Genomic DNA, 24,290 nt, shown 5'->3' with positions numbered 1-24,290 from the left:
TGTGGATGCTACCAGATGGAGGAAATGAAGACATCGAAAACCATGACAAATATAATAAATAATTTTGTAATGAGTAATTTTTTTAGCTAACTTTGGAAAATGCTGCTACTTATATAGCATTCCTTTGTCATCCCTAATTGCCCCATATACTCCTTCCCACCCCCAAACCCTGGTCTTCTATATGTGTTGATTATTCAGTCAAGTAAAAACAGGTTAAACTGTGAGACCTAAAGTAGATGGAGCTGGGGGTTAAATCCTGAAATTATTCTGGAATATCCATGACAAGATGCATGTTTTAGGAGTCTCAGCGCTCATTTCATTTTGTTCACTCATTCATCATTCAAAAAATATTTATTCTGTGCCTACCAGGCACAGAATGAGTAATTACTAGGCAAAACGTTGAACCAGTTGTTGGAGATACACTAGTCCACGTGATGAATGCAGCCTCTGCCCTCCTGACACACACAGTCCCACAGCATTCCTCCAGAGGACGTGAGGGGTCTACAGTTAAGCAATCATCATCTGTCAACTTAATCGGCCTCTGAATGATGCCTGAGCTGCATGAGGTTTAACAGAGTAACTCAGCAAGTCTAGGGACTGCTAATAGATGGTATCATTTTTTGATGTCCTGGATTAGGTTAACAAAAAGCAGCACTGATATGGATGTCGGTTGTTAAAAGTTCTATTTCTCTGCCTAAAAATAAATCCCAAGAAGTGCTCCACATCAGTCCATGTAGATAATCCTTGTTCTTTTTCCTCTACCCTCATAGTACTGTGCTGTGTGTATGTATTGTAGTTTATTCAACCACTCTCCTATATTTGGGTATTTTGTATGTTTCTGATATTTTGTTATTATAAATCATGTTGCAATAAAGAATTTATGTATATGTTAAAAAAGAGTATATCACTTCTTAGGTATGCAAAACATTGAGGTAAAAGCATATTGGCTAGAAATGGCTATAATACATTATTTAAGTGATTTCTATGAAATGTAAAGGAGTTTACAAATACAAATTATTTGCTTTGTGGTTGTATTTGTCATAATACATATATCCTTTTTGTCCTTGGGGACCCTGAATGGCAAAATATTATATCTGCTTAATTGAATTGATAAATAAAGTAAATTCAAAAATTCTGACAGTTGAGTTCACCAAAAGATGAAAATGAAGTAATAGTAAAATTTCCATCACCCACACATCTTTTTTCATCCTTCAGTATAATTCTCCCTCATCTTTCCTTTTATCAAGCTATCTGTAACTTCCCCACCTACACTGAGGTCTTTGTCAGCCACTACTCACTAACACAACATGCTTCCTCTGAAGTCCTAAGTTCTTTAATTCACTCATCAGGTGGTAATTTCTCTAAAGTATTTTCCCCACTTTAATGAACTTTCTCCTTTATCATTTTAAGACCCAATTACCTTTGCCCCCCAATTTTGGAACAAGGTAAAGCACATTTTATTATTTTACTACCCTTTCTTATAAGGTAACCAGGTTATATTCAGCTATCATAAAGCACATTGGAGTTGAAGGTTTCTAGCCATGTAAATAACCTGTCTTAGAAGATTCTGCTAGACCCCATATTTGCTCACATATCTAGCTACATATTTGTCTCTATTTTTAAGTTTTAAAAATTTAAACTTCTTGAGCACAAGTGTCCTACTGCCCTTATAAGTTCCCAAACCAAAAATGTGTTGGAGATAGTGAATTGGATGTAAAGAAGGATGTAGATATAAGTTAGTAGAAGAATAAGCAGATAATTGGAAGGCAAGTTTACATTTAGGTATGTAGGATTCAGGGACAAGGCCAATGAGGATGGTGTTGTGAAGCAGACTTGAAATTTGGTTTGTTATAGTCCTTATGGATTCATTATGTCCAACGCTCACACCCTCTGGAGGAATCTGAGAGACTGTAGGCTGCATGAGGACAAAGTCCACATCAATCTCATGGACTCATGAATCCCCTCATGAATCCCCTACAGTGTTCTGCATATACTAGGCACAGAATAAAATTTTGTTCTATGACAAATAAATAAATGAAATTAAATGAGGCCTGAGACTCTGAAACATAGACTATATCCATCGTCTTATATAGTCCAGGAAAGACAGAGTAAGCAAATTGGAAAAGAGAACTCCTGCCTAGACTGTTAGTGGCTTGCCCTGGGTCTCATGGCCAGAAGAGCCACAGTAGAATCCAAGACTCCATGTGCAACACTCTTTCTAACACACATCTCTTTATTCTTGAGCTCTAAAATATTCTGAGTCTCATTCTTTTACAACTTAGATTTTTTTTTCAAATTATTAATAAACCACAGAGATGTATCAGCTTCTACTCTCAGTTTAGTTGAGAATGAAGCCCAGTAATCAATTTGTATTATAATCAACAGATGGCCTTATATTAGGCCAAGAAAAAAACCACAGCTGCTTAGAAAAAAAGGGGAAATTAAGGTCTGGCTGGTGTTAGACCTGGGATACTTCAAACCCAAGAAACGGAATGGGTCACCATGAGGAACCTCAGAAACCAGCCACTTTAACAGCACCAGGAAACCTCTTGCCCAGATTTCAGCAGGATGAGGGAACACAGACTGAGCCCTCCCAGGGATTCCAGCAAGTGTCTCAATCACTAGTAGAACGCATCAGGGCGTTTTTTAGACCACTTCACCGGAGCAGAAGAGCTTTAATTTCGCTTTAATTTTGGACTTTCAGCCTGGCTTTGGGGCAAATATTTTCTTAGAAGTCACTTTCTTTTTATGGATAGGAAAAGGACAAGAGTCAATAACTTCCTGGCTTCTCTGTGGAGAAACATTCCCATATGTGACCCAGATGACAGCATATATTTTTTCTTTAAATGGGATGCATGAGAAATTTTCAAAGAAATTTTTGGACAACTTCCCAGAAGACAGATCAACTGAGGATGTCAGGCATCTCACTGCAGGGATTGGTGTTTTTAGTAGGAGAAAGGGCTCGAAGGTCACCTTCATAGTAGTTGTCTGATAAGGAACAGGCACCGTATAGTTAAGGCAGAGGGGGCAGTCAGCAAAGTGGGTGGGGAGAACACAGAGTAGCTAGTTGTGACTATTGCAGACTGGGACCATGACAGGGGATTGACTTAGAAGTGCTCAGCCGGCCTTGCACAATTGCAGTTTGGATTTCTAGGTCAAGCTACATTATTCCAAACACATGGACAATATCCAACTCATCCTGTCTTCAGAATTTTCACCACTGAGCTCATTCTCAGGGATCATTCTCAGAATTTGTCCCAGGCTCAAGGAAAACTCATTTTAAATCTGTGCAACCAGGTGATTGAAAAGGTCAAAAAAAACGTGGTGAACTATTTGATCAAAAATAAATAAAAATCCTTCATCAGTGACAACATGCTCAATCATACACAGCTGAACCAGAGGAATTTTGGCAAACTTCTCAAGAATGCAAAATTATGAGTGGTTTTCACTCATTGACTTTTGCTCTTCTGACCTGATGCTTCTTCAGAACAAATTTGAACCACGAAGCTAAGACAAGCTATAAAAGTTATATGTACCATTAGAGTAACATTCCAATTTGAAACCCTGAAGCTAGCTAAACTTCCTTAGTCCCATGTTCAGTATGCTTCTCCCTACAGTGCTCATTCACCAACCTCACCTCCCCTTTAGGAGGTTCTATGCGCTCTGGATATACCTTCCATGCCAGAGTACAATATCTTTAAGAAAAGGAATTATTATATTTATCTTGGTATTCTTCCTCACCTCTGTCAGATCTCCAGTGCTTTCTTTTATATATTGTAGACATTCAAAGCTTAATTAATTTGAAGAGATGGAGGATTTTTCATTATCATAAAGGATTTTTCAAATACTGAATTGGAAAAGAACTGCTAATGTTGGATAATATTCTGTCTTCCATTAATCATAAAAATTTTCTCAAGACCGAGAGAAAACTAAACTCTTATCAAAGCAGCCACAGGGAGCACAGCTTACTGCTGATGTCACTCAAAGATTTTTTTCTTTTTCTTTTTATTTTTTCAGGGTTATCAGCCCAGAAAAGACCCGCCAAACTCAGGAGTTAGGTAATTACTTCATATGAGTCATAGAATTCAGCCGCCAGATAACCAAATTGTAATAATTGTCTTATTTCTATTCTTTGTGACTTTGCTGTGTCACTGGATAGAGGAACTGGCTATACTTGCTGTGCATTCTCATCGCCTCTGTCATGTAAATGTAAATACCCTACCACCAGCTGTTCTTGAGATGCTGTAGAAACAAAATATTTTCACTTTGGCTTCTTCTCTAAATTCTCAGCTTGCCAGAAAGAGCGCCGATGGTGGATTGGTTATTTTAAGACAATGTTTGGGGCAGATAAGGCAATGGTATAGAACGTAGTCCTTCTAAATCCTGCTCCTGTTTGAAAACTTAATTTAAGTTCCTCATGAGGCATTTTCTGACTACTTCTACCCACACTGTTCTATCGCCTCTTCATTTGAGCATAAGAAGCCCTTGATTGTTTTCTGTTTTCATCTAAATTGTGGGCTTCTGAGATCAGGGACCAAGTTTCACACTTCTTTGGTATGACCCATGATGTCTAGCACACTGCTAGACAGTGTTTAATATATATGATGGAATTTTTAATCACTACTATAGACTTGGATGAATCTGGCTGTGAAAATAATGGCTGAGTCTTTCAGAATTTTCTTCTACCAAAATAAATTGATCAGAGAGTCCCTTAGAGAATTTCAGATACTCCTATAAGCACTAAATATATTCCAAGACTCTATGGGGTCCTGTTTTCAAAGAGATTACAATGCAGTGGAAAAATTGGCACAGGTATAAAACATTCAATGGTATTTATATTTCTCATTACAAGGCCTACCTTGGGATGCCAAAAATTTCTAGTCACTAAATACTCTCTCTTTATGGGCCCATATCATCTGCATAGTATTAAAAAAATTCTCCAAGAACAGCATTTGAGGTTATTTATCTTTCTCTTCACTGTAATCCAAGCAGGAGCTTATATGACATGTCCTAGAAGGAAGAACAAGAGAAATATCTATTTGATGCTCACATTCCAGAGAGGGATCCCTGGATGCAATATCTCAAATTCAGAAGTCCTCTCTCTCCGTGTTAGTTAAATGTTGTTACTATGGAGAACAATTTCGTTAACAAGAATTAGAAAAAAACAATGACAAGTACATTCATAAGCTACGTATCTGAGATTTACCCACAGCTAATACAGTTTGAATGAACTTGATCATTTTAACTCCCTGCTAATGGTAACTTGGTTACCAAGGATGGAAATCACTTTTTTATTCTTATCATTACTGGAATTGGAATCTTAACAGATCGTCTAATTATTAATCCTTATTTTATAGATGAAAAGACTGACTCCACAGAAGTTAAGTAACTATCTCAAGTCACACAGGTAGTAATAATGTTGTAATAGAAAAATGAATTATCTGTTCGTGGATTTGGAAGGAGAGAGAATATTCCTTTCCAAACATTCAAAAATACAGATGCAAAATTGGATATTTTCAAGTTTTAATATCATGACTTTATAATCTGTATTTCCTATGGTACTTACTTTTTCCTTGTTTCATTATTATATACTTTCTTTCTCTCTCTCCAGGTAGCAAGCAGTTTGAGGACCAAACAAATCTAAATTAGACTGGTAGGTCTGTGCATACTCAGTGTCTCACCATATAAACCTACAAAAACTTGTGAATGACCAAATGAAGAAATGCTCTTTCAGCTATTCCTCCAAGTCTCAGTCCATTCTGAGATGGCAGCTGTCTTCTTTCTGAGTGGACAAGAACAGAGCAGTGACACAAAGACAGCCTTTTTATTCCCTTTCAGGGTGACTCAAATCGTAATTCTTATCTGAACAGTCTTTGTGGGACACAACTCAGTGTCATATAATTTAGTAGTGCATTTTCCCATTTACACAAATTGATCAGATACCCCAGATGCTGAGTTTGTTACAGTTTTCATTTTATTCCTTTGGGAAGTGCCTGTACAAAGTTGTTTTTCTTTCTTTAATGGAAATGGGATCGTCATAGCAACTAAAAGATATCAATCTTGCCTAATTGAATCACTGTGCTAGACATAATAGCCAGGGCAGAGACTGAACTAAAACTGGGATGAGGGTGAAAGTGGGGAGTGGGTGAGGATGATAAAAATATTCGTGCCTCAGATTCTTGCGCTTGTATTAATTTTTTCTTGTTTCCTAAGGAACATTGTTGGTCTTCAAACGCAGGGCCACTCGGGAGGGAAGCAGGTGGAGCAGTATATGGGGTGAACCTGCGGTTGATTAGCAATGAAACGTTGGTATGTGTATGGAGACAGCCTCTGGACCATGTGGTCCCCTCCCTATCCCGAGGATAAGGACATTTGAGGGAAGTGGATGCTGTCAGAGGCCAGAATCTAACTTAAGCCGCTTAGTTGGTACAACTGTAAAGCCTCCCTCACAGGGCTGGGCCCTGCAATCTTTCTAAGCAAGCAGGGTAAAGAAAGGTAAACGGACTTTAGTGTGTAGGAGTTGGGTTCCTTCCCTGGGGGCCCAACACGCGCAACAGAAAGAACAAGTTACTCGGGCGCACACAGGAGAAGGCAGGGGCCCTACACACACGCAGTGTACTGCCAAAGTCACTAGCGTGGGGCGCCTGGGGAGCAACCCCAAGCCCCTCTCCCTCCGGTCTCTGGAAAACAGCCCCGGTGCTTTCCAGCTTCCCCGTGAGATGTGCGGCTGTGCGCTGCTGCCCGCGGACGCGAGGCTGAGCGAGGGCGCCGGGGTGGCCACATGGCGCGCTCCGGGAGATGGCAGCTGCGCTTTGTTTCCAGCAGCGAGAGGTGAGTCACCGGCTCCCGCGGTCCCAAAGCTGGGCAAACACTCGGGCCCAGGAAGCTGAAAAATTCACGGCAGGAGCAGCTACCGACGCGGTGGCAGCCTCTTCCTCCCCTTCCTCCTCCTCCTCCGCCGCTGCTACCGCCACCGCCGTGGCCGCCGCTTCCACCCCCTGCCTCCGCCCCGTCCCCTCCTCCTCCACCGCGAACTTAGTCAGCGGTTCGCGCCGCCGCGCGCCCATTGGCCAGCGGAACGCGCCGCGTCACAATGGAGCCGGTCGGAGGCGGCGAGCAGGGCAGCGCCGGGGCTTCCCGCTGAGCCCGCAGCCGGCGGCAGCCGGGAAAGTGCGGGCGCGGGGCCGCCGCCGGCGCGCCCGGAGTGGCGCGGGAGCACGCCGCGGGGAGCGCCCGCGCCCGGCGCCGGAGTCGCGCAGGTGGGTCGGAGCGTGACACCGGCTCCAGGAGGAGGAGCCGAGTCGACCGAGGTGGAGGAGGAGGAGGACAGGGTAAGGGGACGCCGCAGGTGGGGTTGGGCGAGCAGGTGCGGTTACCTGTCCACGCCTCACCTGCGAACCAGGCTGCAGGCAGTGGCGGCTTTGCGGCTCCCTGTTGCCTCCGGGAGAGAGGGAGCGGTGCCACCGAGAAGACCTCTCCTGTGTGCTGGGGTCCTCTGGGGCAAGAGGAGCGGGCGGCCGCGCCGAGGTGGTCCCCTCTACCCCAGCGGGCTCAGCGCTGCACCTGAGTGTGAATCCTCAGGGGAAAGGGTTCTGCTTTCCCAGGCTGGAGTCGCGCTCCAGGTGAGCGGAACTCCCCGAGGGTGTCCACGTTTGTTTTTTGCTCTTCTTCGCCCTCTGCCCTGGCGCTGTTTTTGTTGGGAAACATTTTATGCTCTTGGTTACTCGTTCGCCTACAGTTTGGTGGTAGTGTTGGGCGTTGATTTGTTTGAGGGAGAAGGGGCCAACCTATGCCCCATTTAAAGAGGAGACTCAAGAGGTTCTTCCTCCCGGGTTGAGCATGCAGGTGCTGAGAGGTCAGAAGGGAGAAGGCTCAGTGTTGGCTCATAAATCTGTGTCCTCAACTGACTTCCCAAAGTCCATAGGTTGCCTTCAGTCAGATGACGTTTGTGGAAGACTTTTCTTTGTGGTCGAAAAGACTACCCCCAAAAGGACAAACCCAAATATAAAAACAAAACCAGTGTGTGAACTTCCTTGAATAAATTCACCTTGCCTGAAAACTTAAAAAATACTCAACTGTAAAAAGATATTGGTATGAAAATTTTAAATTGTAAATATGTAACCAAATTAAAATAGCAATTTGTTCAGTGTATATTAAGACAACATTAATGGGTGTGTATCTTTATCAGACTATTCCGATAACCTTAAGCTAAGTGTAGGACTGAGCATGGAAAAGAAGTCAAATTGCAGTATAATTACTTAATTCCAGTACCCTCCGTGTGTACACGTTATACCTCCTGAGAACCGCAAATGCTCTTTGAGCTGGGGGTGCCTCGGTGACTTTCTTTTGCCTCTGGCTTTGCTGATCAGCAGCTTTATGAAAAAAATATAAAATGACAGCTAAAGCCCAGGTAATTGGGCCTGTGTGACTTAAGAATCTAAGACTATAAGCCCAAACACGTCTGATATTTTGCTAAACTAAAAACAAGGCTGGTAGTTCAGGTAGAGAATGGGGGGAAAGTTGTCATCGAGCACACAGTTGGGTCATGGCACTTTTCTTAAACTTAGTATACAAAAATTCTTTAAATCTGCATGTTAGAAATAAGTTTACTGTTCCTTGAAACATGTTCTGTTTTTCTTTGATTGGAAAGGTGTTCCAACATGTTCAGCCTAACATGAATATTTTCACATTTTGAGTGATTTCATTTGACTAGTTGAGATTTGCTTTTTTAAGCCTCTTCCCTACCTCTATCACCATTCTCCATTGCTGTTTCACTTGTCCGAATCCTCAAAATGAAAATACCAACGTTTGTTAAAATAAAAAGGGGCCCTGATCAATAAAACTACCAGGTCCTCCAAGTTTTTTTAGACTAATCTATGTGGGTATTTTCCTGCAGTGGCCTGAAGTTTGTCTTTTTTTGGTTTGTTTTCTGAAGTTGAAGTGGGGAAATACTGTAAAATTTAAAGGATTCTTGCTTTAGCGAGCTTTATTTATAAATAAGGGTTTTTTTCAATTTTCAAATCATTTCAATAGTATCTGAGTATTTTATGTACCTTTTTGATTTTTTTTACTGTCCATACAAAAATAATCTGTTTAATCCAATCCCTGATTTTCATTTAATATCTCTGAAGTTGAATCTTCTAATTTTATTTTTATTTTCCTTTCCAGCATCCTTCTACCATACACTGATATTATCAGAAACTAATGCATTCTGATTTGATCATATTCCTCCACACTTGGTGGAATGATTTGCGTTGCCTTGTGTCTAGCATGTCCCTCACTGCTGTCTTCATTCCCAGAGTACTGGATGCACCAGCAAACAATTTAGACCTGTGACCATTCAAAAGGAATTTGGGAGGCCCAATTATAGTGGAAATTTTATTTAACCAATTGTAAAATGCCTTCTAATTTGTTTCATGTCTGTTTTCATACAGCTGCCTTTTGTTTTATTGGTGTTGCCTACTTTCATTTTATTTCCCATTTGTATTTTCTAAACTACCTACGTGCCTGTATTATGACTTATATTCTCTGGTATTTAAAATAATGCCTTTAGCAGCATACTAACCTATTTTTCTATTTCAGATTGATCTTAACACATTGACTGCCATGTAAGTTGTATTTAATTCAGGCCAGTTTTGAGCCCAGAGCCTCATGAAGCAAAACCGTGCAGTTGGTTTGTGAAAATCTTACTTGTTGATGTTCTTATTGTTACAGTTAATATTGGTGATTTAAAAACATGGATTGTGTTACATACAACTCGTGCATAGAAAACAATAGCAGATTACAAATTAGAAAGGGTTGTTTTGTTTTAATAAAACACCATGGCCCCAGGAAAATTTTTTTTCCTGGTGCAGCAGTCAATGTGTTAAATAAATTCAGGCCTAACTGCAATCACTGATCTCTCTCCTAAGTTCTTATCACTGTTGTTCATTTAGAAATTGAACAAAGGGTAATAATAAACTCCCTGTTCGATGACTTGCCTTCATTTAAGATTCTACTCAATTGCAACACAATTTACATTTACTCCTTTAATGCTTCTGTGAACCCAAGTAAAGGAAATGAATAAAAATGAGTTGTCAGGGCTTCAACCTTGACCTTTCCTTTTTGTCTCTTTGACCTTTATGCTGTTTTTGATATGGGTCACATGATTCTGCTTGTTCCTTTTCAGGCTATGTATGTTTGAACTTCATCTACTGCTTCTTTGATTTCAGAGTCCCTTTAAATTCTTCTTTTCATCCGTATCATCCTGTGTCTGTTTCCGTGGCTTCATTCTGTAATGCCCACTCTTCCACTAACAGTCCAGCATCTTTCACAGAAGCTGCCAGGGCACGGCTTCCATTTCTTTTCTGTTTCTAGCTCCATGCAGGTGACTGAAATCTTCCTCTGCTCTTCTCTAATAAAGACCAAATTCTTCTTCACAGGCGAGTAGCATATTCCTTTTGATTCTTTCTTAGGTATGCAGATTTGAGAGCATTTTGAGCCTTCCTTATTTTCTTCTGTCAAATACATTTTCAGCATTTTAAAACACCTTTTTTTTTTTCAAAATCTGTTACAAATTATCAGAACTCCTGTTCTTCAGGCTTTTACCTAAGAGCATGAAATTTGCAGACTGATGGGCCTGAGTTTGAACTCTACTGTTGCTTTGTATGAGTTACTGGATTAATTAGGATTAGCTACCAGTTACAGAGACTGAAAGAACAACGGCTTAATGAAAGTGATGTTTGTTTCTCTTTCACATTAAAAAAAGAATTCCCAGACAATCCAGGGCTGGTGTGATAGTTCTACAGTTTTCTGAGAACTAGGCTGATTCCACCTTTTGGATCTACCACAAATAAGATGAGGTCCTCAACCTCATGATCCAGGATGAGCTTCAGCCATCACATCCAAGTTACAGTTAGTGGAAAGGAGGAAAGGAGGAGGGAAAGGCAAGAGCCCAGGGTCTTTTAAGGAAATTTCCTGGTTGCCGTCATATACTTCTTATTACATCTCATTGCCCAGAACTTAGTGGTATAACCTGACCTAGCTGGAATAGATCCTGGGAAATATTGTCCTTATTCCAGACAGTGTGATTCTCAACTACAAAAAAAAAAAAAAAGAGCAGGAGAGGTTTCACATCCATAGAAGAAAAGGGGGAAATTCATTTAGGGGCATACAAATACCACAACTATTCTAAACTTCTTTTTTCTTGATTGATATTAACTATCTCACAGAACTTAGTGGTATAACCTGACCTAGCTGGAATAGATCCTGGGAAATATTGTCCTTATTCCAGACAGTGTGATTCCCAACTACAAAAAAAAAAAAAAAGAGCAGGAGAGGTTTCACATCCATAGAAGAAAAGGGGGAAATTCATTTAGGGGCATACAAATACCACAACTATTCTAAACTTCTTTTTTCTTGATTGATATTAACTATCTCACAGGATTTTTAGGATTAAAAGAAGTATTACATATTAAAGCATCTAATATAGTATCTGGCATAAAACAAAATTTCAGTAAATGCTAGTTTATATATTTGCTTATTCCTTTTCCTTGAATTGTCTAGTTCTCTGCTATCACATCATTGGCCTCCAAATCCTATTTTAAATACTTGATCATTTGCCACAATTGGTGGGCAGTCTGCTGTGTTGGACCATGTTTTGGAAGAAAGATGGGGTGTCTGAGTGGCAGAGAGCAACACATTATTACTCAATGCAGCATTTGTTTCCTAGCTTTAAAACACAGCTTAGATTAAAAACATGGCTTGGAAAGACATGGACACGGATCCTGGCTCTGCCACTTAGTATGCAACTGTAACCTCTCTCTCAATTTTCTTATCTGTAAATTGAAGTAATAATCAGATATGAGGATTAAATGAAAAGAAGTATATAAAGTGCTTAATACTGTATCTGATAAAGCAAGTGGTAGCTTTTCTTTAATTTGGCCTGACCTGGGTGAGCCTTTTCAAAAATCAGTTCTTATTCTATTAAAAAAAAAAAAAAAGATGTTTTAAAATTGGTCATCTCCATACATATCCAAATGAATATTGTTAACTTGTTAAACTTTATAGAATTGTCTCCAAAATAAGTTTATCACCCAAATAACCACAAAAATTTTCCTTTGTCTTTTGATCAAAAACAGAATAGCTAAGCCTTAACCTTCCTCAGCCTTGATTTGAATGATTTTAGGCTGATCCACTCTCAGAAGTTAAACATTACCATCATTTAATATATTTCGTAGTATTTTTTCAGCAGCTATTTATTAAGCACCTACTTTGTGCCAGGCACTGCGCTAGGTTCTGGGGATGCAACAACAGTAAGCAAAAATGTTCATGGTCACCTGCCCTCATGGAGGTCTGGGACCTTACTGGGGCAGATGGGGGAATCAATCACTGAGGACAAATGAAAAATTGCCATTGTGAAAGTTGTTAGAAAGGAAAGGAACAGGCTCTGTGAAAGCATATGGAAAATTCTTCTGGCCAGAGGCTGAATGGTGACTTTAGGAACAAAAAGTTGGCCGGTGGACTGAAGTAAGGGGAAGAGGAGGAGTGTGGTTTGAAATGAGCTCAGACATGGGATGAGTCTGCCCCTAGGCAGGGACCAGAATGTGCCAGAAGTTTCCAGCTCATTCTAAATGTCTAAATGAGGTGTTTCATAATATTTGGAGCCATCTTTAAAATAAGTGAATATAATATATTAATATAACTTCTCGGTGTGATACTCTGAAAGGGGCTTCCTAATTCAGGATTAATTTAATTCTTTTGCAGTTTATTTGGGCCATACTGGCCTACTTTAAATACAGATTCTATTTTGATACCCCAAGCAGATGCATCTGAGAAAGGGAGCTATAAAGTAGGATCTTTTCAGAGAGGGTCAGAGGGTTGATCTACATCATCCCTAGCAAGTAGAAGCTGAAGCCATGTGGCTGAATGGAGAAAGACTGTTGAAAGACTGTTGGCAAAAGAATTGGTAGCCCTTAAAGCATCAGTGGAAAAAAGACCACAGGTTCAGAGGCATGGGCAGTGTGTTCCAGAGGGCTGGCTGGACAACTTTCCTAGGATGGCCTATCTCAGGGCCAGTGGGCAGCCCCAACATCCAGTCCCTCCATAGCTTTCGGTTTTGTGTGGACAGGGACCCAGCTTGGCAGGGGGTACTATTTCTTCTTGCCCCATCCTGCCAAGCTACTGGGGCCTTCTGTGAGTTAATGTTGCCTCTCTAATCCCTGTAACAGCCTTGAGGATGGCAGGGGAGGCTCTGCTTCCATGCCGCTTCCACACATCATGGTGTGGCATGACTAAGCCATCAGCCACTGAACTGCAAGTTGTTTCTTGCTCTGAGGGGATAAATTTAAGATGAATTCTGTTCATCTAAAGATTTTTAAGTTCATCTCTGTAGGCAAAACTAAATGAGTATGTTCTTGGCCCTATTTCAATGCCAAAACAGGCAGTCCTAATCTGAGTAATGACTTGTCTTCCAAAAGCATTCGTGAATCATGTAGGGAAGTTTAAATTTTTCCCCTGAAATTTTGATAATTTGATTCTATAAAGTAAACTGATAACTTGCAGCTTAACAGGAAAAAAAGGCTTTACAAATTTTATTATGTGCACACATATGCATGAGAATCATACAAAATGTAAAAAAAGACTCAAAGAATTGGCCAGGTGGTTAATGCTTTTATACCATCTTGAGGTTACATAAAGAATGGGGGCTGGAGCCTGGCCAAAACAGGCCATGGTGGTAAATCAGGTTGTGGCGGCAAGACAGGTTATGGGGGCAGAAAAGAGGAGGCTCGGCTGGTAAAGGTGGTCGAGTTATATGAGACCTCACAGGTAGCAGCCCTCAGAGAGAATAGATTGTGAATGTTTCTTTCAGAACTTAAAAGGTGTCAGACTCTCAATCTTTCCTAGATTCAGACCAGGGAGGGCCTCAGAGAAAGCCCTGCTGCATCAATGCAGATTTTCTCTAAAGATGCAAATCTCCCCCCACAAAAGACAGCTTTGCAGGGCTACTTCTGTTTGCAAGCTCTCTGAACAGCCATCTCAAAATAATGTCAAAGAAGTATATTTTGGGGTGAAATATTTTGATTTCCTTCAATCACAATGCAGTTTCTCAGAGGCAAAGTGCTGTGCATGGTGGTCTGGTACCCAGCCTATCCCAAAAGAGTTTATGCTCTGCCAGTGATGCCCTAAGGTGCCAGAGTCTTTCACCTTTGCCCTCCCAGGAATGCCCTTGTAGTATGGACTTCCTCTTGCTCCACAGTTGCCTTGGTATTTGGAATTCCTCCCTCAGTGGTACACCAAGCTCCTTCTTACCTCAAGGGCTTCTCAGTTGCTCTTCTCTCTGCCTGGAATGCTCTTCCCTTATGAACTTGCACGACTACTTCCTTCTCCTCAGTGAAGTGTCAGCTCAAACATGGCCTCAGAGATACCTTCCCAGACTACCTTAGATAAAGTACCTGTATCCCCCACTCACGTCCCCATCATAGCCTTTCATACCTGGTTTGTGATTTGCTTGCTTTATTATGTTCTATTCCCCTCAGCCCCACCAGAATATAAGTTTTATGAAAGCAAGGACTTTATCTCCCTTGTTTAACTGCTTTTAAGCCTGGTATGTAGTAAGCTTCCCAAAACTGTTGCATGTGATAGTGAGCAAATAATATTACCCCATTGAGCATAAAATGGGGATAATATTCATGCTACCTACCTCACAGAACAAATGAGGGCTTGGTGTTAGTGGCCCAAAGATACTTTCTTTTCCTCAAAACTTGACGTTCACCTTTAGATTCCATATTTTGTCCAATTGCAGTACTATCTACCCAGTTATATACCTCAAGAAACCTAGAACTCATTCTGGGCTTCTCCTAGCTTCCTTCCCCCATACTCCTGCTTATAGGGCTGGTAACCAGTTTGTCTAGAGGCTGTATCCTAAGGTTCCTCCCATCAATACCCCTCCTCTACAGCCCCTTTACTGCCAAGAGTCTTCCAGGAACACTACTCATGGTCCTCTAACTGATCATTATTTTATAGCCTTGCTCATAGTCTACCCCCCAAGCCCCCAAATTCCTTGCCCACACTGCAGGAAAGTAATCTTTCTAAAAGGCAAATCTGCATCACTGCCTGGTTTAATAACACTTTAGTGGCTCCCTTTGCCACAGTATCAAGTCCAAACACCTTGGTATGCCATATAATAAAGTCTTCCTTTGTCTGGCTTCTGCTTCATCTCTTGCCACTCTATGGTTTCTACATCCCTAGTGTGTGTGCTGTGGACACAGTGTACCCAGTCACGCCCCCTACACCAGCCATCCTAAACTGTTTGCAGTACAGGGAGGAAGGTTCTAGGTAGCCAGATGGCTTCACTCCATAGCTTTGTTGCTTCTCTTTATTTGAGACCCTCTTGACAAACACATGCCTATTTTTCAAGACTCAGTTGAAACATACCTTTTCTGAAAGACCATTTCTGACCTCTGCCTGCCCCACCCCGCAGCTCCTTACTCCCTCTTCTGTGCTGCCTCTGAGCCTTGTATACCTATCGTAGTATTTATGCCAGAGAACAGCTTGGCCTCCTCCTGGGTACTCCTTTGAAATATAAAGAATATATTTCGTTCATCCTCTGGGCTTCCTGGGCCAGGCATCATACTTGACATACTGTGGTAACAGAATAAATGGATGTCCAGCAGAGAATTAGGGAATAAAATTTAGCATACTTATTACCTAGTTTAGGACATCATTTCAATAACATAATTTTGACTGATATTTGGCTAAAATTTTAAAGAATATCTCCTTAAAATTTTGAAGTAATAATGTATATATGCTATTAATAGATATTGAATTATTGAATTGAATTATTGAATTCAATTGAATCGTCAAAATACTTTGTCAATGAGCTCGTGTGTTTATTAGACATTTACTGTGTTCAGAATTCCAGATTTGGCAGCTTGTAGGGGATGCTTGAGACAGCTTTTGTACTTTAATGAAATAATCTTGTCTTTGTCTTTCTATCAAAAGTCAAAATTGATATGGTTAACACAGGCTCTCTGCCTATAGGTAGTTTGGAACAGTATTTCTGAATATTTTTCTTTGAGTATGCTCTAAAAAGATTTTGAAAAATGATTTGCTCTCTTCATATGTTTTTAAAGTTAATATCTAAAAATTTTCCTCATAATTTTGATTGGTTGCAGAAGATGGCATTTCTGATGTTATAAATATTAATTTTTAAAAATCACTGTTCTAAATGCACCCAATGGAAGCTAAATTAAAGACCAAAGTGATTTGCTACCCTTCATCATTCATTTAAGAAGCACATATATAAGCTCTTCTAGAAGTGTCAGAAATTTTATATAGATCTTTTTCCTCATAGAATTCATTTATTCCTCTTATAAACTCATTTATTCCTCTTATTTATTCTATAAAACTAAATCCCAATGTAACATTCTTACGTTTGAAAGTCTTTCATTTATTACTGTATCATACTTTTGTGATATACACATACACACTCAGTATTCCTACATCTATTTTTTTAAAAAGTTCTTGTGACAGTAAGGCTCTAAATATTGAATAAAATTTCTTTTGAATTGTTATTATGATTTTCACTAGTACACAATTGATAAGAACAACACATATATTAAATTTTTGATGAATACCGATTAAGCATAGGTGAAATTTTATGAGAAAGTCATCTGGTAATGAAATGTATGGGGCTCAAAATTAGTTCATTTATGAATAAGTAAATGTTACTTATTGCTAGAATAAGATAAACTTCATAATCAAATCAAGTGCTTTTTTTTAAAATGAAAATACTTAAATCTTGCCACATGAATAAATATATGGAAATGAAGTCAGTATAATTCCATTCTATTTTTTAAACTCCTGAGTTATATGCCAAAAGTTGTCTGGTGATTGATTACAAAAATGATGTTCAGTGTTCTGTTGCCTGACCGCTTGATTAGGTCCTCCTCCAACTTTGTTCTAAGCAAAGAAATGGAAACTTTCCCCTGACTTCTAAAAGGATTTGTTTCTCAGTCATGAAAGTCTTTCACTCTCTGGACATCTGTAATTCTATGGGTGTTTCAAAACAGCCCTCTGCTTGGGGTCCTGGAGAGTTTTACACCCCAAGGCACTGAACCACAGCAGATTCCTGAGAAGTAAGATGTTTTCTTTTGTAATGTAGGAAAAGGATGAATTCGAAAAGGGAAAAAAGAATATGGCTAGAAAGAACCAATAGGAGGTTCGGTGTTTTGAAGGAGGTACTTTTGGGCAAGGGTTAATTGATGATTTATAAATAGATTCCACAGGAGTATTCCTCCCTCCAAAAAAAAGACTCCCAAATCCCATAGACCCAGCTTGAAGATAACTGGTTGGATGCTAAAGAAAACTTTTCAGTCAAATTAGCTATCAACTCTTAGGGAAAAAGCCCCTAGTAGGCCAATTTAAAGAATCTTTCTTGGTACGCAGGGTTTCTTTATGGAGTAGTGCAACAGAAGGGAGCAGAATGGAGGGCAGTTTGGAGTCGGGCCCGGCTGTCACCTTGTTGAGTAGGGAGCCTTTCCTTGGACCTTCCCAGTTCCTGGATGCTCTGGAGCTGTGTGAGAGGCCACTGTACAGCTGTCCCCTGCTGTCTTGCCTTCTTCTAACAGCTTACAGCAAATCTCTCCAGAAACCCTTGACAGGAACCCCCACCACATCACTTACTATATTATACATCTGTCCATCACTTTTAACATACTAAAGCATTTATATTCATGTCTGTCTCCTGATGATCTGCAGTAGATGAGGACAAGTATTGTCACCATGATACAAATGTGAAAACTGAGTTCCTTAGGGCAGTAGTCCTCAACCCCCAGGCCGCAGCCAGATACTGGTGTCTGTGGCCTGTTAGAAACCAGGCCTCACATCACTGCCTGAGCTCTGCCACTGCCACACCAGCCCCCCTTCTCTGGTCTATGGAAAAATTGTCCCCCATGAAACTTGGGAACCAGGCCACACAGCAGGAGGTGGGCGGTGGGCAAATGAGTGAAGCTTAATCTGTATTTAGAGCCGCTACAGCTGCTCTCCATCACTCACATCACTGCCTGAGCTCTGACTCCCCCCACACCCTTCCCCGTCCATGGAAAAATCGTCTTCCATGAAACCAGTCCTTGGTGCCAAAAAGGTTGGGGACCGCTGCCTTAGGATATATATGGCTTGTCTAAGTGAACCAGTCAGTGACAGATCTGGCACTCAAATCCTGTTAGAGTGACTTTTTCTGCAGTATATTGCCTGGTTCATTTTTATAGATGTATTATTTTAGAAAATTATCTAAGGATTGGGAAACTTGCCTTAAAGTGATAGTATGAAGATTGAGATAGATATGCTTGTAAAATGCTTAATAGATTGCATGGCTCTCCTACGAGGCCCTAAATTTTAAAAAAAGAAAAATAATGCATTTGAGCCTTTGTTCTGACATGCTTAATTTTATGGGTTTTAAAAATGTTTTCATATAGACAGAGAGTAGGGGCAGGATGGTGGAAGAGAAAACCACCAGCCAGAGTATCTCTGCAAGAAATACAGATTTTAGATGAAAGTGAAAAAAACAAACAGGCAGAAAAACATAAATCGGATGAGAGTTGAAAGGAAGGGTGCCTGAAACTATAGGAGACTCCTCGGGAAGAAGTTGCAAGCAGAACTGGAAGGAGAAAGGCATCAGCAGGGTCTAAACCCCCAGAGGGTTGGAGACCAGCGATAAGGGTAGGTCGAATGGTTAAATTTCCCCTCCCTTGCATCTTGGACTGCTGTTGGCTCCTGAGCTGCTAGAGAGAACTGCCAACACCAGCTCAGAGATGGCTGCTGCCAGTGAGAGGTGAGCCTCTTGAGGGCGCCAAGCTCCCAGCTCCCTTGGGACACCTCCTGTCCCACAGACCACAGCTGATCAGCAGGCGCCATATTGCTTCATTCTCCCCCCCTCTCCCCTACTCAACACTGCCAAGAGAGACAATTTAGTCACCACCTGGAGGCATCTGCAGGGAATGGGACTTTTCCTTCTGGGGCCCTGCAGCAGACTGAGGGGTACTTGGACTGTGAGCTCCCTACCCACCAGCCATCCCAGGTGCTGCTTGCCTGGTGTTTCCAGCAGAGCAGAGCAAATCCCAAGGTGGAGAGACATTGATCCAGCTTGGGCACACCGCGGGTGACTTGAGACCAACACTCTTCTCCCTGACAGGGATAGGGATTGATCTCCAGGGCCTGGGTGGCAGGCCTGCAGGCCAGATCCCATACACCCAGGTCTTGATTGCATTGCCTGGGGGCACGGAAGGGATATTTGTGAAGAGCCTACTGAGGTGTGTGTGCCTTCAGGGACAGATCAGAGTGGGTTCTGACTGCAGGATGCTTGAGGGAAGCCTTCTCCCATAGGAGGACCATGCTCCCAGCTCAGGCTGTGATCCAGGGCAGGGAACATCCTGGCTTACATCACAGTCAGGGGAGCTCCACTGCCTTGAGGTCTTGCCTGATGGCTGAGGCCCCGGAGAAACCATGGAGTAAGGGAGGGTGGAAAGGAGCAAGGCCTGCTCCAGACTGCAGATCTCAGACAGCACCACCTCCACACTAGAATTTTGGGCTGAGTGGGGCCATTTCAGCCTCTCCTTGGCAGGTTTGCCCAGAAGTAGAGAACAGACCTTTGACCCCTGCTAAAAGCATTTGTGGAGTTTGAGGGCAGGCACACCCAACCCAGCCCCATCCAGCCTCACTCCCCCAGCTGCTTCCACTGAGGTGGAGAATAAGGACACACCTGGAAGTCCCAGGGCCCTGCACACCACCTGAGGCACTACACTGTCTCTCCAGAGGAACGAGAGCTGGTTACAGGACACAAAAACAACGCTGCAGCTTGCTCCTCCCGGCAAGCACCACCTATTGACGGGGAGGTCAATTTGCACACCCTTTTACTTCGTTTACTTACTCTTCATACATGATATGGTCAAATCTCACCCACAAACACCACCTACTAGCTCAGAGACTAAACTGGGCCTGTCATTATCTAAATGAAAATTTAAAGGTAAGAAGCAACAGCTACTCCAGATGGGAAGAAATCAACGAAAAAACACTGGAAGTGTGAAGAATCAAACTGAAAGCACACCACCAAAGGGAACACCAGCTCTCTAGCAATGGACGTCAACCAAACTCAGAACACTAAAATGACAGAACATGGATTATAAGAAAACTCAATGATATGCAAGAGAAAATGGATACCCAACAGAAAGAAACCACACACACACACACACACACACACACACACACACACACACAAAATCCAGGACTTGGAAGAAAAATTCACTAAAGAAATTGAAATGTTAAAGAAAAATCAAACAGAACTTGTGGAAATGAAGAATGTATTCAAGGGATTACAAAACACAGTGGAAAGCCTCAAGAATAGGGTAGATCAAACAGAAGAATCTTAGCGTTTGAAGATAACACCTTTCAATTAAATAAGTCAGTTGCAGAGATACAACAGAAAAATAAGAGAAAAGAGCAAAGCCTATGAGAAATGTGGGATTATGTGAAGAAGACTACCATGAGAATTATAGGCATCTCTGAGAGTGAAGAAGAAAATACACAAGGGTTGAATAAACCATTTGAGAATATAATGGTAGAAAATTTCCCTGGCCTTGCTAAAAATCTGGATATCCAGGTACAAGAAGCTCAAAGGACTCCTGGGAGATTCATTACAAACAGGAAGACACCACAACACATAGTCATCAGACTGGGCAAAATAAAAATGAAAGAGGCCCTTATATGAACTGTAAGATGAAAGAAGCAGGTAACCTACAAAGAAAAACCCATCAGACTAACTTCAGATTTCTCAACTGAAGCCAGAAAAACTGGGGCCCCATTCTCAGTCTTCTCAAATAGAATAATGCCCAGCCTAGAATCTTGTACCCTGTAAAACTAAGTTTCATATACAAAGGAGAAATAAAGACCTTCTCAAAAAAGCAAAGACTGAGGGAATTCATCAGGACAAGACCTGCCCTCCTGGAAGTACTCAGAACACTGTTGCACAAAGATCAGCACAATAGACATTCACCAGTGTAAAATCATCCAAAGGCTAAAGATCAAAGGCCAGATACCACATTGGCTCAAGAGAGAAAACAAAGCAACAAAGTTCAACTCAACATGATTAACAGAAATTTGCCCTCCTTATCAATTCTTTCAATAATGTGAATGGCTTAAACTGCCCACTAAATAGACATAGGCTGGCCAAATGGATCAGTATACACAAGCCAAGTATCTACAACAGATACACACATCTAACATACATCTAACCCACAAGGATGCATTCAAACTCAAGGTGAAGGGATGGAAAAAAAATATTTCATGCAAACGGAAGGAAAAAGAAAGCTGGCATGGCAGTTCTGATTTCAGATAACCTAGTCTTCAATCAACAAAAGTAATGAAAGACAAAGATGGCCACTGTATAATGGTGAAGGGTACAATTCACAATTCTAAATATTTAGGCACCTAACTCAGGTGCACCCAGATTCATAAAGCAAATCCTACTTGATCTAAACAAAATAATAAACAGCAGCTCTAATAGCCAGGGACTTCAGCATCCCTCTGACAGAACAGGACAGATCCCCCAAACAGAAAATAAACAAAGAAGCAACGAGCTTAAACAGAACTCTAGAACAAATGCACATGGCCCACATTTACAGAACATTCTACTCAAAAACCACTGAATATACATTTTTTTCATCAGCTTATGGGACATTGTGTAAGGTTGACCATGTCCCAGTCCACAAAACATGTCTCAACAAATTAAAAAAAAAAATAGAAATTATACCATGCGTCTTCTCAGACCACAGTAGAATAAAATTAGAAATCAACAGAAACTTTCATCTCTACACAAAGTCATAGAAATTAAACAACCTTCTGCAGAACAATTATTGGGGTAAGGAGGAAATTAAGATGGAAATCAAAAGATTCTTTGAACTAAAAGATAAAGGAGACACAAGTTATCAAAATCTGTGGGACGCAGCTAAAGCAGTCCTGAGAGAAAAATTTATATCCATAAATGCTGACATCTAAAAGACAGAAAGAAGGCTGAGGTGGGTGGACCATTTGAACTCAGGAGTTCGAGACTAGCCTGAGCAAGAGTGAAACCCCATCTCTACTAAAAAAAAAATAGAAAGAAATTAGCTGGACAACTAAAAATACATAGAAAAAATTATCTGGGCATGGTGGTGCATGCCTATAGTCCCAGATACTTGGGAGGCTGAAGCAGAAGGATTGCTGGAGCCCAGGAGTTTGAGGTTGCTGTGAGCTAGGCTGATGCCATGACACTCTAACCCGGGCAATAGAGTGAGACCCTGTCTCAAAAAAAATTTAATAAATAAATAAAACACCAAAAGACAGAAATACCACAAATCAACAATCTAATGAATCATCTCAAAGAAATGGAGAAGGATGAACAAACCAACCTCAATCCCAGCAGAAGAAAAGAAATAACAAAGATCAGAGCAGAACTAAATGGAATCGATAATGAAAAACTATACAGAAGATTAATAAAACAAAAGGTTGGTTCTGTGAACAAATAAATAAAATTGACATGCTTCTGGCTATATTAATGAAGCAGAAAAGAAAGGACTCTAATAAGTTCCATCAGGAATAAAAAAGGACAAATTACAACTGATACCACAGAAATACAAAATATCATCTATGAATACTATAAAAACCTCTATGCACATAAACTTGAAAATGTGAAGAAAATGGACACATTCTTAGAAACACACAGCCTCCCTAGGCTCAATCAGGAAGAAATAGAATTCCTCATCAGACCAATATCAAGTACCAAAATTGAAGCAGCAATAAAAAAAAAAAAGCTTCCTAAAGAGAAAACCCAGACCAGATGGTTTCACACCCAAACTTTACTAGACCTAGAAAGAATTGATGCCTATCCTGCAGAAATTATTCCACAACATTGAGAAGGAAGGCATCCTCCCCAACACATTTTATAAAGCCAGCATCACCCTGATACCAAAACCAGGAAAGGACGCAACAAAAAAAAGAAAACTAAAGACCAACATCCCATATGAATATAGATGCAAAAAATTCCAACCAAATCCTAGCAAACTGAATTCAGGTGCTTACCAAAAAAATAATGCATCGTGACCAAACGGGTTTCATCCCATAGGTGCAGGGATGGTTCAACATACACAAATCTATAAATGTAATTCATCACATAAATAGAACCAAAAACAAAGACCATATGATCCTCTGAATAGATGCAGAAAAACCATTTGACAAAATTCAGCACCCTTTTATGATAACAGTGCTTAACAAAATAGGGATAGACACGACTTACCTAAAAATGATTAAAGTCATATGTGACAAAGCCACAGCTAACATCCTACTGAATGGGGAAAAATTGAAAGCATTCCCGCTTAGAACTGGAACCAGACAAGGTTGCCCTCTGTCACTGCTTCTATTCAACATAATGCTGGCAGTCCTAGCCAGGTCAATCAGACAAGAGAAGGAAATTAAGGGCATCCAAATTGGGGCAGAAGAGGTCAAACTACCACTCTTTGCTGACAATATGATCTTATCTCTAAAAAACCCCATAGATTATGCCTGAGACTACTGGAATTGATAAACGAATTCAGTAAAGTCTCAAGTTACAAAAATCAATGTACAGAAATTAGTAGCATTCCCATATACCGACAACAGTCAAACTGAGAACCAAATCAATAACTCAATACCCTTCACGATAGCAAGAAAAAAATAAAATACCTAGGAATTATTTTACTAAGGAGGTAAAAGACCGGTACATAGAGAACTACAAAGCAGTGAGGAAGGAAATATCAGAGGACAGAAACACTTGGAAAATCATACCATGCTCATGGGTCAGCAGAATCAACATTGTTAAAATGTCTATACTACCCAAAGTGATCTACAGATTCAGTGCAATCCCTATTAAAATACTAACATCATTTTTCATAGATCTAGAAAAAATAATTCCATGCTTCATACGGAATAAGAGAAGACCCCATATAGGAAAAGCAATCTTGAGCAAAAAGAACAAATTGGGAGGCATCAATTTACCAGACTTCAAGCTATACTACAAGGCTATAGTAACTAAAACAGCATGGTACTGGCACAAGAACAGAGACATAGACCAATGGAATGGAACTGAGATCATGGATATAAAACCATCATCATATAGCCATCTAATCTTTCATAAAACAGACAAAAGCATACACTGGGGAAAAGAATCCTTATTCAATAAATGGTGCTGGGAAAACTGGATAGCCACATGTAGAATAGTGAAACAGGATCTGTACCTTTCACCT

At 40.7% G+C, this 24,290-nt stretch overlaps 1 protein-coding gene across 1 annotated transcript in view; it reads left to right on the top strand.

Moving 5' to 3' along the window:
• The first annotated feature begins 7,240 nt into the window (after positions 1–7,240).
• Positions 7,241–24,290, top strand: part of LRRC8B (leucine rich repeat containing 8 family, member B) — a 69,402-nt gene continuing 52,352 nt past the window's right edge. The window contains exon 1 of the mRNA XM_012661200.1: positions 7,241–7,259. The gene's annotated coding sequence lies outside the window, so the exon portion shown is untranslated. The remainder of the gene's footprint in view (positions 7,260–24,290) is intronic.

This window comes from Propithecus coquereli, unplaced genomic scaffold (genome assembly GCF_000956105.1).
Source record: "Propithecus coquereli isolate 6110/MARCELLA unplaced genomic scaffold, Pcoq_1.0 Scaffold7, whole genome shotgun sequence".
NCBI classification, from domain to species: Eukaryota; Metazoa; Chordata; class Mammalia; order Primates; family Indriidae; genus Propithecus; species Propithecus coquereli.
The sequence above is the reverse complement of the archived record's forward strand: the minus strand, read 5'-3'. Positions and strand labels throughout refer to the sequence as shown.